This window comes from Carassius carassius, chromosome 38 (genome assembly GCF_963082965.1).
Source record: "Carassius carassius chromosome 38, fCarCar2.1, whole genome shotgun sequence".
In the NCBI taxonomy this organism is placed as follows: Eukaryota; Metazoa; Chordata; class Actinopteri; order Cypriniformes; family Cyprinidae; genus Carassius; species Carassius carassius.
Window position 1 is genome coordinate 2887677 of NC_081792.1, and position 15098 is coordinate 2902774.

A 15098-nucleotide genomic window follows, 5' to 3' on the forward strand; every position below is an offset into this window, starting at 1 on the left:
TTCAGGCTTCCATCAGCCCGTCTCCTGAAGCGAGGTTCCATCTAAATTAAAAAAAGTGAACTATATTTACTTATGATCACCTTTTAATGTTGATTTTATATTATGCTTTGTTTGTGTATATATTTTCCTACAGGCTAAAAATGTTGGCTAACATATCAGAATTATCCCAGAGTAAGAGATAATTTTTCAGATAATTATTATACATTAAAATATAACTTTTGTCCCACCTGAGACAGGGAAGGGAAAGTTCAGTCTATTCTATGTGATCTCCTTTTTAAAGACAAATTTTTCACAAATTTGTCTGCTCTATTACAAGTAAAGATCATACATTCAAAATTCTAGAATCAAAATATATTTAAAGTACTAAAAGTAGAAGCATAATGCATACTATATTATTGCATTATAACAAGTAATGCATTAATGTGTAAGAATCTTTTTAATGTTGCAGCTGGTAAAACTGTAACTTAATATACTTTATATTCTGCTTGGTCGACTAATCTACAAAAATATGAAATACTTTTTTTTATTATAATATTTTACATTGATTAGCTGAATTATTAGCTTGTCTGAACTACAGGTTATTCATTCAAAACAACTTTATATATTTGACACTTTATTTTTATTTTAACATAAAAACACAACTCACTTTACAATATGCTGGCACTAGTATGCAATAAATAAATACAATTAAATGCATTAATTCATGCTTAATTCATGCACAGATAATCATGACTTAATATATAACTCATTAAGGACCAAACCATTTATTAATTATTACTGCATTGGCAACAAATGAACATTTTATATGATTCATAGATAAAGAAATCAATAAATTGTTGTTATTAGTTAAATGTGTCATAATGTATCCATTCCTTAATAACATATTATATTAACTAACAGTGTAAAATTATATCAATAATGAATCATTAGATAATAATTTGTAAAGATATCATTATGTTATTACTTTAACTTTACTTGTTGAGGTACATGACTAATTAAAAAAAAATCCATAACCACAATAACATTTTAACAATATGTTAATAGCTCTTTACCTCAACATGTAAAGTCATAACATGATTCCTTTGAAAATCATTAGCTCATGATTAATTAAAGCTGACAACTGGAAGTTGAAGTAAATAGCTTTGGCCACTGTAGTAATTAAAATATACATTTACGTCATTAGTTAATATAATGTTATTAAGGAACTAATACATTAAAGTAAATTTAACTAATAAAATTGTATTTATTAATTTATCTATGAAACATATAGAATGTTTATTAGTTGCTGATGTAGTAATCATTAATTAATGGTTTAAGTTAGTCCTTCATTCGTTTACATTAACTCATGATTATCTGTGCATTCGTTAAGTATAAATTAATGCATATTTGTGCACCAGTATTGTAAGTGTTACTTTTTTATTGATAAAAGATTCACTTACATTGCAAATGTTGGTTAGAAATTAATCGATGACCGTTATCTTCTTCTTCAGCCGTGATCCGCAAGTCTCCGGGGGTTCTTGACGTTATCAATTGTTGTTGATAACTTGTTGTTACTACGAAGAATCACGGATGAGGAACGAGCGCTGATTGGTCAATTTCTTGTTGTTACTGGGCGGAATCACGGTTGCAATACGAGCGCTGATTGGCTAATTGCTTGTTGTTACTGGGGGGAATCACGGTTGCGATACGAGCGCTGATTGGCTAATTCGCGGTTACGATACGAGCGCTGATTGGCTACTTCGCGGTTGCTATACGAGCGCCGATTGGCTAAAACATAAATTTCATGGTTGCAGCCGGGAACGTGATTGGCTGTCATAACAAAGAATAACCACGACCTACAGGTGACATGGAGCGCCGCTGGCCCACCAATAGTAAAGACCCCTGATTGCTACAGAGTTGTTGGTTTTAGATGTGACAGTGGCAAGCATTGCTGTCTGCTTATTCTCACCTTGTTATCAGTAGGTAAGCCTACCAGTCCACCAGCCCACCAGTCCACCAGCCCACCAGCCCACCAGCCCCTCCCTGGTGGTCTAGTGGTTAGGATTCGGCGCTCTCACTGCCGCGGCCCGAGTTCGATTCCCGGTCAGGGAAAGCTCTTTTGGCTTCCAATTGTGGACTGCGAATTCAAGCTCTGCTAACAGCTGCGAGAAAGCCAGCTCCAAACCAAAAAAATGGTGAACACTTGAAAAAAAGTCCTCCTTCGAGCCAGAGTCGAACCAGCGACCTAAGGATTGCCAAGACTCCAACCTACAGTCCTCCGCTCTACCAGCTGAGCTATCGAAGGGGTAAAGTGTTAGATAGAACCTCGACATCTGGTGCAGGAAGATGTGCTGTATTTTTGAGGAGGGAAGCAAAAAGAAGCATGCGCTCCCATACCGGGACTCGAACCCGGGCCGCCTGGGTGAAAACCAGGAATCCTAACCGTTAGACCATATTTGATTTGGACACCTTAAACTGGCCAGTGGCGCACTTTCCATACATGTGGTCAGTGTGGGCGCAGGATCTTTTAGTGGCCTGTTGCTTTTGGTCTGGGACTGTAACAATGTGATAATAATTTGGCAAAACAAGAATTATCCAAAATGACGGTTTTCTGAGTAAAATAGTGTTGTATGCATTCAAGGGATCTGTTTTTTTTTACTCACCCCGGGGGTTCAGTTTTTTTTGGCAGATTCCTGTCAAAGTCAAAGTCACCATTATTTATATAGTGCTTTAAACAAAATACATTGCGTCAAAGCAACTGAACAACATTTATTAGGAAAACAGTGTCAATAATGCAAAAATGATAGTTAAAGGCAGTTCATCATTGAATTCAGTGATGTCATCTCTGTTCACTTAAATAGTGTCTGTGCATTTATTTGCAATCAAGTCAACGATATCGCTGTAGATGAAGTGACCCCAAATAAGCAAGCCAGAGGCGACAGCGGCAAGGAACCGTAACTCCGAATGGAGAAAAAAAAACCTTGGGAGAAACCAGGCTCAGTTGGGGGGCCAGTTCTACTCCGACCAGACGAAACCAGTAGTTCAATTCCAGGCTGCTGCAAATTCAGATTGTGCAGAAGAATCATCTGTTTCCTGTGGTCTTGTCCTGGTGCTCCTCTGAGACAAGGTCTTTACAGGGGATCTGTATCTGGGGCTCTAGTTGTCCTGGTCTCCGCTGTCTTTCAGGGATGTAGAGGTCCTTTCTAGGTGCTGATCCAGCATCTGGTCTGGATACGTACTGGATCCGGGTGACTGCAGTGACCCTCTGATCTGGACACTCACTGGATCTGGTGGCCACGGTGACCTCGGAACAAGAGAGAAACACAAATATTAGCGTAGATGCCATTCTTCTAATGATGTATCAAGTACTTAGGGTGTTATGGGAAGTGTTTCCGGTTCCGGTTTACCTAATTAATGCAGCCTAAAAATCCTTTAACTGATTTGGATAATAAAAGCATATTAGTATGTTATGTGTATGCCAGGTTAAAGAGATGGGTCTTTAATCTAGATTTAAACTTCAAGAGTGTGTCTGCCTCCCGAACAATGTTAGGTAGGTTATTCCAGAGTTTAGGCGCCAAATAGGAAAAGGATCTGCCGTCCGCAGTTGATTTTTATATTCTAGGTATTATCAAATTGCCTGAGTTTTGAGAACGTAGCAGACGTAGAGGATTATAATGTAAAAGGAGCTCATTCAAATACTGAGGTGCTAAACCATTCAGGGCTTTATAAGTAATAAGCAATATTTTAAAATCTATACGATGCTTGATAGGGAGCCAGTGCAGTGTTGACAGGACCGGGCTAATATGGTCATACTTCCTGGTTCAAGTAAGAACTCTTGCTGCTGCATTTTGGACTAGCTGTAGTTTGTTTACTAAGCGTGCAGAACAACCACCCAATAAAGCATTACAATAATCTAACCTTGAGGTCATAAATGCATGGATTAACATTTCTGCATTTGACATTGAGAGCATAGGCCGTAATTTAGATATATTTTTGAGATGTAAAAATGCAGTTTTACAAATGCTAGAAACGGGGCTTTCTAAGGAAAGATTGCGATCAAATAGCACACCTAGGTTCCTAACTGATGACGAAGAATTGACAGAGCAACCATCAAGTCTTAGACAGTGTTCTAGGTTATTACAAGCAGAGTTTTTAGGTCCTATAATTAACACCTCTGTTTTTTCAGAATTTAGCAGTAAGAAATTACTCGTCATCCAGTTTTTTATATCGACTATGCAATCCATTAGTTTTTCAAATTGGTGTGTTTCACCGGGCTGCGAAGAAATATAGAGCTGAGTATCATCAGCATAACAGTGAAAGCTAACACCATGTTTCCTGATGATATCTCCCAAGGGTAACATATAAAGCGTGAAGAGTAGCGGCCCTAGTACTGAGCCTTGAGGTACTCCATACTGCACTTGTGATCGATAGGATACATCTTCATTCACTGCTACGAACTGATGGCGGTCATATAAGTACGATTTAAACCATGCTAATGCACTTCCACTGATGCCAACAAAGTGTTCAAGTCTATGCAAAAGAGTGTTGTTGTCAATTGTGTCAAACACAGCACTAAGATCCAATAAAACTAATAGAGAGATACACCCACGATCAGATGATAAGAGCAGATCATTTGTAACTCTAAGGAGAGCAGTCTCAGTACTATGATACGGTCTAAATCCTGACTGGAAATCCTCACATATACCATTTTTCTCTAAGAAGGAATATAATTGTGAGGATACCACCTTTTCTAGTATCTTGGACAGAAAAGGGAGATTCGAGATTGGTCTATAATTAACTAGTTCTTTGGGGTCAAGTTGTGGTTTTTTGATGAGAGGCTTAATAACAGCCAGTTTGAATGTTTTGGGGACATATCCTAATGACAATGAGGAATTAATAATAGTCAGAAGAGGATCTATGACTTCTGGAAGCACCTCTTTTAGGAGTTGGTTTAGATGATTTAACAAGTTTAAACAATTCTTCCTCTCCTATGGTAGAGAATGAGTGGAACTGTTCCTCAGGGGGTCTATAGTGCACTGTCTGATGTGATACTGTAGCTGACGGCTGAATGGTTGCAATTTTATCTCTAATAGTATCGATTTTAGAAGTAAAGTAGTTCATAAAGTCATTACTGCTGTGGTGTTGGGAAATGTCAACACTTGTTGAGGCTTTATTTTTTTTAATTTAGCCACTGTATTGAATAAATACCTGGGGTTATGTTTGTTTTCTTCTAAAAGAGAAGAAAAGTAATCGGATCGAGCAGTCTTTAATGATTTTCTGTAGGATATGTTACTTTCCCGCCAAGCAATACGAAATACCTCTAGTTTTGTTTTCCTCCAGCTGCGCTCCATTTTTCGGGCTGCTCTCTTTAGGGTGCGACTATGCTCATTATACCATGGTGTCAAACTGTTTTCCTTAACCTTCCTTAAGCGTAAAGGAGCAACTTTATTTAAAGTGCTAGAAAAGAGAGAGTCCATAGTTTCTGTTACGTCATCAAGTTGTTCTGAGGTTTTGGATATGCTAAGGAATTTGGTTACATCAGGAAGATAACTTAAAAAGCAGTCTTTTGTGTTAGAAGAGATGGTTCTTCCATACTTGTAACAAGAAGTAGAATTTACAATTTTGGCTATATGAAGTTTGCACAGAACTAAATAATGATCTGAGATATCATCACTTGGCTGAATAATTTCAACACCATCAACATCAATTCCATGTGACAGTATTGAATTTAGAGTATGATTTCGACAATGAGTAGGTCCTGAAACGTGTTGTCTAACCCCAATAGAGTTCAGAATGTCTATAAATGCTGATCCCAATGCATCTTTTTCATTATCAACATGGATTTTAAAATCACCAACTATTAAAACTTTATCTGCATCCAGAACTAACTCGGATGTAAAATCACCAAACTCTTTAATAAAGTCTGTATGGTGCCCTGGTGGCCTGTATACAGTAGCCAGTACAAACATAACAGGGGATTTATCAGTAACATTTGTTTCTCTGGATAATGTTATATGAAGCACCAATACTTCAAACGAGTTATACTTGAAGCCTGCCCTCTGAGAAATCCTGAAAACGTTGTTATAAATTGAAGCAACACTTCCACCTTTGCCTTTTAGACGCGGCTCATGTTTATAACAGTGATGTTGGGGGGTGGACTCATTTAAAATAATGTAATCATCAGGTTTTAGCCAGGTTTCTGTCAAACAGAGTACATCTATATTATGATCCTGTGATTGCTGAATTGATACCTTGAACTGGTAATTAAGCTCTTGTCCAGGTGAAAATACTTGTGTCATGCATCTGAAAACACACATTGCAACCGTTATCTAGATGAAAATCTGCCTATCATCGGTCTGTCAAGGTACAAAATTGACATATTGTGAGGTTAATAACGAAAGTGAGACCAATTTTTAATCCGCAAAGTTGTTGATTATTCGCTCGTTCAGTTTAATGCAGATTACAATTTATTCTCAATGTCCAGGTGGCAATTAGTGATAAGGCTTCAAAATGGCAAGCCCGTGACATCAAAACAACATGGCATTACACCCTTCAAAGTAATGAAGCAGTTACAGAATAGCAATGAAATTGTTCATTCAAAGATCAACTGGCTGCCAGCCTGCAGTTTATTTCCCCTTTAAAAGCCAAGTGCTTGTGAGACGAATGACAATACCGAAGCATGTCCGTGTCTTCCCTAGACATCGGAAAGGGTGTGCAGAATATGTCTTTTTTGGAAAAAAAGAAGAATGCCTGAAGATTTGCCTTTTCTCCTGGATTTTGGAGAAGAGAAAAAAAACACAACAAAAAAATAAGCCGGAGAAAAACAAGCACAGAGCGAGCCAGCCAGGAATCAAACCTAGAATCTTCTGATCCATAGTCAGATCCATAGCGTTATCCATTGCGCCACTGGCCCACCGATAGTAAAGACCCCTGATTGCTACAGACTTGTTGCTTTTAGATGAGATAGTGGCAAGCATTGCTGTCTGCTTATTATCACCTTGTTATCAGGAGGTAAGCCCACCAGCCCCTCCCTGGTGGTCTAGTGGTTAGGATTTGGTGCTCTCACGCAGAGGCCCGGGTTCGATTCCCGGTCAGGGAAAGCTCTTTTGGCTTCCAAATGTGGATTGTGAATTAAAGCTCTGCTTACAGCTGTTAGAAAGCCAGCTACTAAACCAAAAAATGGTGAGCACTTGAAAAAAAGACCTCCTTCGAGCCGGAGTCGAACCCCCGGAAAAGCTCTTTTGGCTTTCAATTGTGGATTGTGAATTAAAGCTCTGCTTACAGCTGTTAGAAAGCCAGCTCCAAACCAAAAAATGGTGAGCACTTGAAAAAAAGACCTCCTTCGAGCCAAAGTCGAACCAGCGACCTAAGGATTGCCAACACTCCAACCTACAGTGCTCCGCTCTACCAGCTGAGCTATCGAAGGGACAAAGTGCTAGACAGAACCTCGACATATCACGGTCCTGTAGCTCTACTGCTGGCCAAAAAAGTCACTTCTGTAAGCGTAACATGCTTCGGTATTTCTGTTTTTTTTTTTACTCACCCCGGGGGTTCAGTTTATTTGGCCAGATTCCTGTGATTGCTGGATTGATACCTTGAACTGGTAATTAAGCTCTTGTCCAGGTGAAAATACTTTTGTCTTGCATCTGAAAACACACATTGCAACCATTATCTAGATGAAAAACTGCCTATCGTCGGTCTGTCAAGGTACAAAATTGATATATTGTGAGGTTAATAATGGAAGTGAGACCAATTTTTAATCCACAAAGTTGCTGATTATTCGCTCGTTCAGTTTAATGCAGATTACAATTTATTCTCAATCTCCAGGTGGCAATTAGTGATAAGGCTTCAAAATGGCAAGCCCGTGACATCAAAACCACATGGCATTACACCCTTCAAAGTAATGAAGCAGTTACAGAGTAGTGATGAAATTGTTCATTCAAAAATCAACTGGCTGCCAGCCTGCAGTTTATTTCCCCTTTAATCGCCGAGGTTGTCGGAGTGCTTGTGAGACGAATGACAATACCGAAGCATGTCCGTGTCTTCCCTAGACATCGGAAAGGGTGTGCAGAATATGTCTTTTTTGGAAAAAAAGAAGAATGCCTGAAGATTTGCCTTTTCTCCTGGATTTTGGAGAAGAGAAAAAAAAACACATTCGACCAGCGACCTAAGGATTGCCAACACTCCAACCTACAGTCCTCCGCTCTACCAGCTGAGCTATCGAAGGGGCAAAGTGTTAGACAGATCCTCGATATATCACGGTCCTGTAGCTTTACTGCTGGCCAAAAAGTCACTTCTGGTGCAGGAAGATGTGCTGGATTTTTCAGGAGGAAATCAAAAAGGAGCATGCGTTCCCATACCGGGAGTCAAACCTGGGCCGCCTGGGTGAAAACCAGGAATCCTAAGCGCTAGACCATATGGGATTTGGAAACCTTAAACTGGGCATTGGCTTCTGGCGCACTTTCCATACATGTGGTCAGTGTGGGCGCAGGATCTTGTAGTGGCCTGTTGCTTTAGGTCTGTGACTGTAACAATGTGATAATCATTTGGCAAAACAAGAATTATCCAAAAGGACGGTTTTCATGCATCTGAAAACACACATTGCAACCGTTATCTAGAAGAAAAACTGTCTATTGTCACTCTGTCAAGGTACAAAAATGACATTGTGAGGGTAACAATGGAAGTGAGACCAATTTGTAATCGGCAAAGTTGCTGATTATTCGCTCCTTCAGTTTAACTCAGTTTACAACTTATTCTAAATGTCCAGATGGCAATTAGTGATAAGGCTTCAAAATGGCAAGCCCATGACATCAAAACCACATGGCATTACACCCTTCAAAGTAGTAAAGCAGTTACAGAGTAGAGATGAAATTGTTCAATCTAGAATCAACTGGCCCACCAGCCTGCATTTTATTACCACGTTAATCGCCGAGCTTATCGGAGAGCTTGTGTGATGAATGGCAATACCAAAGCATGTTACGCGACTCCCCATAGACATCGGAACCTCAACCTATCAGGGTTCTGTAGCTCTACTGCTGTCCAAAAAGTCACTTCTGGTACAGGAACATGTGCTGGCTTTTTGAGGAGAGAAGCAAAAAGATCAAGCTTTCCCATATCGGGAGTCGACCCCTTGCTGCATGGGAGAAATCCAGGAATCCTAACTGCTAGACCATATGGGAACTGGCCAGCTTTAACTGGGCACAAGCCTGTGGGCCACTTTCATTAAATCTGGCCAGTGTGGTTTACAGAAATAAATAGTGTTACTATTTATTTCAGTGTTAGTGCATTCAAGGGACATGTTTGTTGACTCACCCCGGGGGTTCAGTTTTTTGGCCAGAGTCCTGTGATTGCTGAATTGATACCTTGAACTGGTAATTAAGCTCTTGTCCAGGTGAAAATACTTGTGTCATGCATCTGAAAACTTACATTGCAACCGTTATCTAGATGAAAAACTGTTTATCGTTGGTCTGTCAAGGTCCAAAATTGACATACGAATGGCAATACCGAAGCATCTCCGTGTCTCCCCTAGACATCGGAATGGGTGTGCAGAATATGTCTTTTTTGGAAAAAAAGAAGAATGCCTGGAGATTTGCCTTTTCTTCTAGATTTTGGAGAAGAAGAAAAAACACAACAACAAAATAAGCCGGAGAAAAACAAGCACAGAGCGAGCCAGCCTGGAGTCGAACCTAGAATCTTCTGATCTGTTGTCAGACACGTTATCCATTGTGCCACTGGCCCATCGATAGAAGAGACTCCCGATTGATACAGAGTTGTTGGTTTTAGATGTGACAGTGGCAAGCATTGCTGTCTGCTTATTCTCAACTTGTTATCAGGAGGTAGGCCCACCAGCCCCTCCCTGGTGGTCTAGTGGTTAGGATTCGGCGCTCTCACCGCCGCGGCCTTGGTTCGATTCCCAGTCAGGGAAAGCTCTTTTGGCTTCCAATTGTGGATTGTGAATTAAAGCTCTGCTTACAGCTGTTAGAAAGCCAGCTCCAAACCAAAAAATACAGTGAAAAAATACTCCAAACTACAGTGCGCCGCTCTACCAGCTGAGCTATCGAAGGGACAAAGTGCTAGACAGAACCTCGACATATCACGGTCCTGTAGCTCTACTGCTGGCCAAAAAGTCACTTCTGTAAGCGTAACATGCTTCGGTATTGCTGTTTTTTTTTACTCACCCTGGGGGTTCAGTTTATTTGGGTAGATTCCTGTGATTGCTGAATTGATACCTTGAACTGGTAATTAAGATCTTGTCCAGGTGAAAATACTTTTGTCTTGCATCTGAAAACACACATTGCAACCATTATCTGCAATATAACCAGCCTGCAGCCAGGAGTCGGACCCAGAATCTTTAGATCCGTAGTCAGACGCGTTATCCATTGCGCCACTGGCCCACCAATAGTATAGACCCCTGATTGCTACAGAGTTGTTGGTTTTAGATGTGACTATGGCAAGGATTGCTGTCTGCTTATTCTCACCTTGTTATCAGGAGGTAAGCCCTGATAATTGCCCAGCTTATCCGAGAGCTTGTGTGATGAATGGCAATACCGAAGCATGTTATATGACTCCCCATAGACATCGGAACCTCAACCTCAACTGCTGTCATAAAAAGTAACTTCTGGTGAAGGAAGATGTGCTGGCATTTTGAGGAGGGAAGCAAAAAAGTTCAAGCTTTTCCATACCGGGAGTTGACCCCTGGCCGCATGGGAGAAAACCAGGAATCCTAACTGCTAGACCATATGGGAACTGGCCAGCTTTAACTGGGCACAAGCTTGTGGGCCACTTTCCATAAACTGGCCAGTGTGGTTTACAGAAATAAATAGTGTTGCATGCATTCAAGGGACATGAAAAACTGCCTATCGTCGGTCTGTCAAGGTACAAAATTGACATATTGTGAGGTTAATAATGAAAGTGAGACCAATTTTTAATCCGCAAAGTTGCTGATGTAGTTTCGTCTACCGGTTCACAGAATAATCACACTCAGTCAGTGGTTTTCTCTCAGAAGAAAAGACTTTATTTTATGGAAAACAACGCGGAGAGTCCTTGCAAGGAAATCTCTCGAATGTTATTTGGTATCTCCTTATATACACTATATGGTGCGGTTCCACAATAGTCAAACTTTTCCTTATGATTACAATTTTAATACCTCCCTAGAGAGGAGAGGCCCCCTGATTGATTTATTCTAAAGAAAGGCCCTGTATGTATGTCTGACCATATGTTTGTCATCGGTTTTGTACATTCCAGCACGTAGGCAACTTTCTATTTGATTGCCTAAAATTTGTGACATTTTGGTGAACATGCACCACTTGTGGTGAAATTAACCAAAATCCATTTTCTCTATGCATATTTCTACAGTATTATGGGACAAAACTTACAAAAATGGATTCCTCGGAGCTTGCAGAGTACAGCTGATGAGACTTCAACCACGAAATCGCTAAAATTTATCTGTCCAGGGAACCATTAGGAAGGGTGTGCTGAATAAATGGCAAATGGGAGGTTTTTTTAAAAAAAAAATGTCCATTTACAATTTATTCAGCGGGACTTCCGTAGTGCTCCCGTGGACATACATTTTCATGCAAATTCTACAGTATTATGTGACCAAACTTACATGAATGGACTCTACTGAGCGTGCTTTGTACAGTAGAGGTGTTTCCATTAACAATATTGCACTCATTTGAAATAAATCAAGTTAAATAGATTAGGAATAAGTGCAAACATATCTACATAGAAAGATTCTGTATGTGATTGTAACTCAGTGGCACATCCTCTCGAGAGGTTCTTTTTTTGTATCTGGCATGCTTGTCATATCCAAAAACTTTATTCAAAAGTGAGTCTGTCATCTTGTGTGAGGCTATGATCCAGGGAGTCTGTGGGGGTATAGCTCAGTGGAAGAGCATTTGACTGCAGATCAAGAGGTCCCCGTTTCAAATCCGGATGCCCCCTTAGAATTTGGCATGTTAGGAATATGTGTAGCCATACCTTCCTGCCTTTTTTTGCTCATACTGTACAGGGTTATATCTCAATGGCACGGTGTTTGATTGCAGATCAAGAGGTCCCAGTTTCATTCCATGTGCCTAATTTGAGCTTTGGCATATTAGGAATAAACAAATCCTTGACATAAATTTATTTTTGAGGTTTGTGCTCATGTAGTACGTGGTTATAGCTCAACAACAGAGCATTTTTCTGCAGATCAATAGGTCTATATTTTGGATCTGGCTTGCTTGACAAAATCAACGACATGATTTCAAAGTGAGTCTGTAATCAAGTCGTCCACAGTTCAAATCTGGGTGTCCCCTTTGGACTTGTCTTATTTGGAGGTTTTGAGTTGTAGAGTTGCTGATTCTGATTTGGAGTAACCAAAGACCTGAGTTTACAGTGAAGGAGTCAATGTTTGATATTGTTGAATCGTAGGATCTAACTTAATTTTTGGCTCGAAGCACAGAAGTCTGTAGGGGTATGGCTTAATGAAAGAGCATTTTTCTGCAAATATGTGGGGGCATAGTTCAGTGGTAGAGCATTTGAGTGCAGATCAAAAGGTCCACAATTCAAATCCGAGTGCCGCTTATGGATTTGGCAGATTAGGAATAAGTGCAAACATATCTATATAGAAAGATTCTGTATGTGATTGTAACTCAATGGCACATCCTCTCGAGAGGTTCTTTTTTGTATCTGGCATGCTTGTCATATCCAAAAACTTTATTCAAAAGTGAGTCTGTCATCTTGTGTGAGGCTATGATCCAGGGAGTCTGTGGGGATATAGTTCAGTGGTAGAGCATTTGATTGCAGATCAAGAGGTCCCCGGTTCAAATCTGGGTGCCTCATTTGCATTTGGCATGTTAGGAATATGTGTAGCCATATCTTCCTGCCTTTTAGGAAGGTCCCAGGTTCATTCCATGTGCCTAATTTGGGCTTGGCATATTTGGAATAAACAAATCCTTGACATAAATTCATTTTTGAGGTTTGTGCTCATGCAGTACGGGGCTATAGCTCAACAACAGAGCATTTGTCTGCAGATCAATAGGTCTACATTTTGGATCTGGCTTGCTTGACATAATCAACGACATGATTTCAAAGTGAGTCTGTAATCAAGTCGTCCACAGTTCAAATCTGGGTGTCCCCTTTGGACTTGTCTTATTTGGAGGTTTTGAGTTGTAGAGTTGCTGATTCTGATTTGGAGTAACCAAAGTCCTGAGTTTACAGTGAAGCAGTCAATGTTTGATATTGTTGAATCGTAGGATCTAACTTAATTTTTGGCTCGAAGCACAGAAGTCTGTAGGGGTATGGCTTAATGAAAGAGCATTTTTCTGTAAAGATGTGGGGGTATAGTTCAGTGGTAGAGCATTTGACTGCAGATCAAGAGGTCCCCGGTTCTAATCCGGATGCCCCTTTGGATTTGGCATGTTAGGAATATGTGTAGCCATATCTTCCTGCCTTTTGTGCTCATACTGTACAGGGTTATATCTCAAAGGTACGGCGTTTGATTGCAGATTAAGAGGTCCCAGGTTCATTCCATGTGCCTAATTTGGGCTTGGCATATTAGGAATAAACAAATCCTTGACATACATTCATTTTTGATGTTTGTGCTCAGGCAGTGCGGGGTTATAGCTCAACAACAGAGCATTTGTCAACCAAAGACCTAAGTTTACAGTGAAGGAGTCAATGTTTGATATTGTTGAATCGTAGGATCTAACTTAATCTTTGGCTCTAAACACAGAAGTCTGTAGGGGTATGGCTTAATGAAAGAGCATTTATCTGCAAAGGTGTGGGGGCATAGTTGAGTGGTAGAGCATTTGAGTGCAGATCAAGAGGTCCTTGGTTCAAAATTGGGTGCCGCTTATGGATTTGGCAGATTAGGAATAAGTGCAAACATATCTATATAGAAAGATTCTGTATGTGATTGTAACTCAGTGGCACATCCTCTCGAGAGGTTCTTTTTTGTATATGGCATGCTTGTCATATCCAAAAACTTTATTCAAAATTGAGTCTGTCATCTTGTGTGAGGCTATGGTCCAGAGAGTCTGTGGGGGTATAGCTCAGTGGTAGAGAATTTGACTGTAGATTAAGAGGTCTCCGTTTCAAATCTCGGTGCCCCCTTTGGAATTGGCATGTTAGGAATATGTGTAGCTGTATCTTCATACTGTATGCGGTTATATCTCAATGGCACAGCGTTTCATTGTAGATCAATAAATCCCAGGTTCATTCCATGTGCCTCCTTTGGGCATATTAGGAATAAACAAATCCTTGACATAAATTCATTTTTGAGGTTTGTGCTCATGCAGTACGGGTTATAGCTCAACGACAGAGCATTTGTCTGCAGATCAATAGGTCTACATTTTGGATCTGGCTTGCTTGACATAATCAACGACATGATTTCAAAGTGAGTCTGTAATCAAGTCGTCCACAGTTCAAATCTGGGTGTCCCCTTTGGACTTGTCTTATTTGGAGGTTTTGAGTTGTAGAGTTGGTGATTCTGATTTGGAGTAACCAAAGACCTGAGTTTACAGTGAAGGAGTCAATGTTTGATATTGTTGAATCGTAGGATCTAACTTAATCTTTGGCTCGAAGCACAAAAGTCTGTAGGGGTATGGCTTAATGAAAGAGCATTTTTCTGCAAAGATGTGGGGGCATAGTTCAGTGGTAGAGCATTTTAGTGCAGACCAATAGATCCACGGTCAAATCTGAGTGCCGCTTATGGATTTGGCAGATTAGGAATAAGTGCAAACATATCTATATAGATAGATTCTGTATGTGATTGTAACTCAGTGGCACATCCTCTCGAGAGGCTATTTTTTGTATCTGGCATGCTTGTCATATCCAAAAACTTTATTCAAAAGTGAGTCTGTCATCTTGTGTGAGGCTATGATCTAGGGCGTCTGTGGGGGTATAGCTCAGTGGTAGAGCATTTGACTGCAGATCGAGAGGTCCCTGGTTCAAAGCCGGGTGCCCCCTTTGGATTTGGCATGTTAGGAATATGTGTTGCCATATCTTCCTGCCTTTTTGTGCTCATACTGTACGGGGTTATATCTCAATGGCACGGCGTTTGATTGCAGATCAAGAGGTCCCAGGTTCATTCCATGTGCCTAATTTGGGCTTGGCATATTAGGAATAAACAAATCCTT

At 40.2% G+C, this 15098-nt stretch overlaps 6 non-coding genes across 6 annotated transcripts; 5 read left to right on the forward strand and 1 right to left on the reverse strand.

The window, feature by feature from the left end:
- The first annotated feature begins 2019 nt into the window (after window positions 1-2019).
- Window positions 2020-2091, forward strand: trnae-cuc (transfer RNA glutamic acid (anticodon CUC)). Its single transcript has one exon. It is a non-coding gene; the product is annotated as a tRNA-Glu (tRNA).
- A 105-nt stretch (window positions 2092-2196) lies between these two features.
- On the reverse strand, window positions 2197-2284 carry trnay-gua (transfer RNA tyrosine (anticodon GUA)). The gene is given in 2 exon segments: window positions 2197-2232; window positions 2248-2284. It is a non-coding gene; the product is annotated as a tRNA-Tyr (tRNA).
- Window positions 2285-7007: 4723 nt separating this feature from the next.
- trnar-ucu (transfer RNA arginine (anticodon UCU)) lies at window positions 7008-7078 on the forward strand. Its single transcript has one exon. It is a non-coding gene; the product is annotated as a tRNA-Arg (tRNA).
- A 2754-nt stretch (window positions 7079-9832) lies between these two features.
- Window positions 9833-9904, forward strand: trnae-cuc (transfer RNA glutamic acid (anticodon CUC)). Its single transcript has one exon. It is a non-coding gene; the product is annotated as a tRNA-Glu (tRNA).
- Window positions 9905-11850: 1946 nt separating this feature from the next.
- trnac-gca (transfer RNA cysteine (anticodon GCA)) lies at window positions 11851-11922 on the forward strand. The gene has a single exon. It is a non-coding gene; the product is annotated as a tRNA-Cys (tRNA).
- Window positions 11923-14856: 2934 nt separating this feature from the next.
- On the forward strand, window positions 14857-14928 carry trnac-gca (transfer RNA cysteine (anticodon GCA)). The gene has a single exon. It is a non-coding gene; the product is annotated as a tRNA-Cys (tRNA).
- The last annotated feature ends 170 nt before the right edge of the window (window positions 14929-15098 follow it).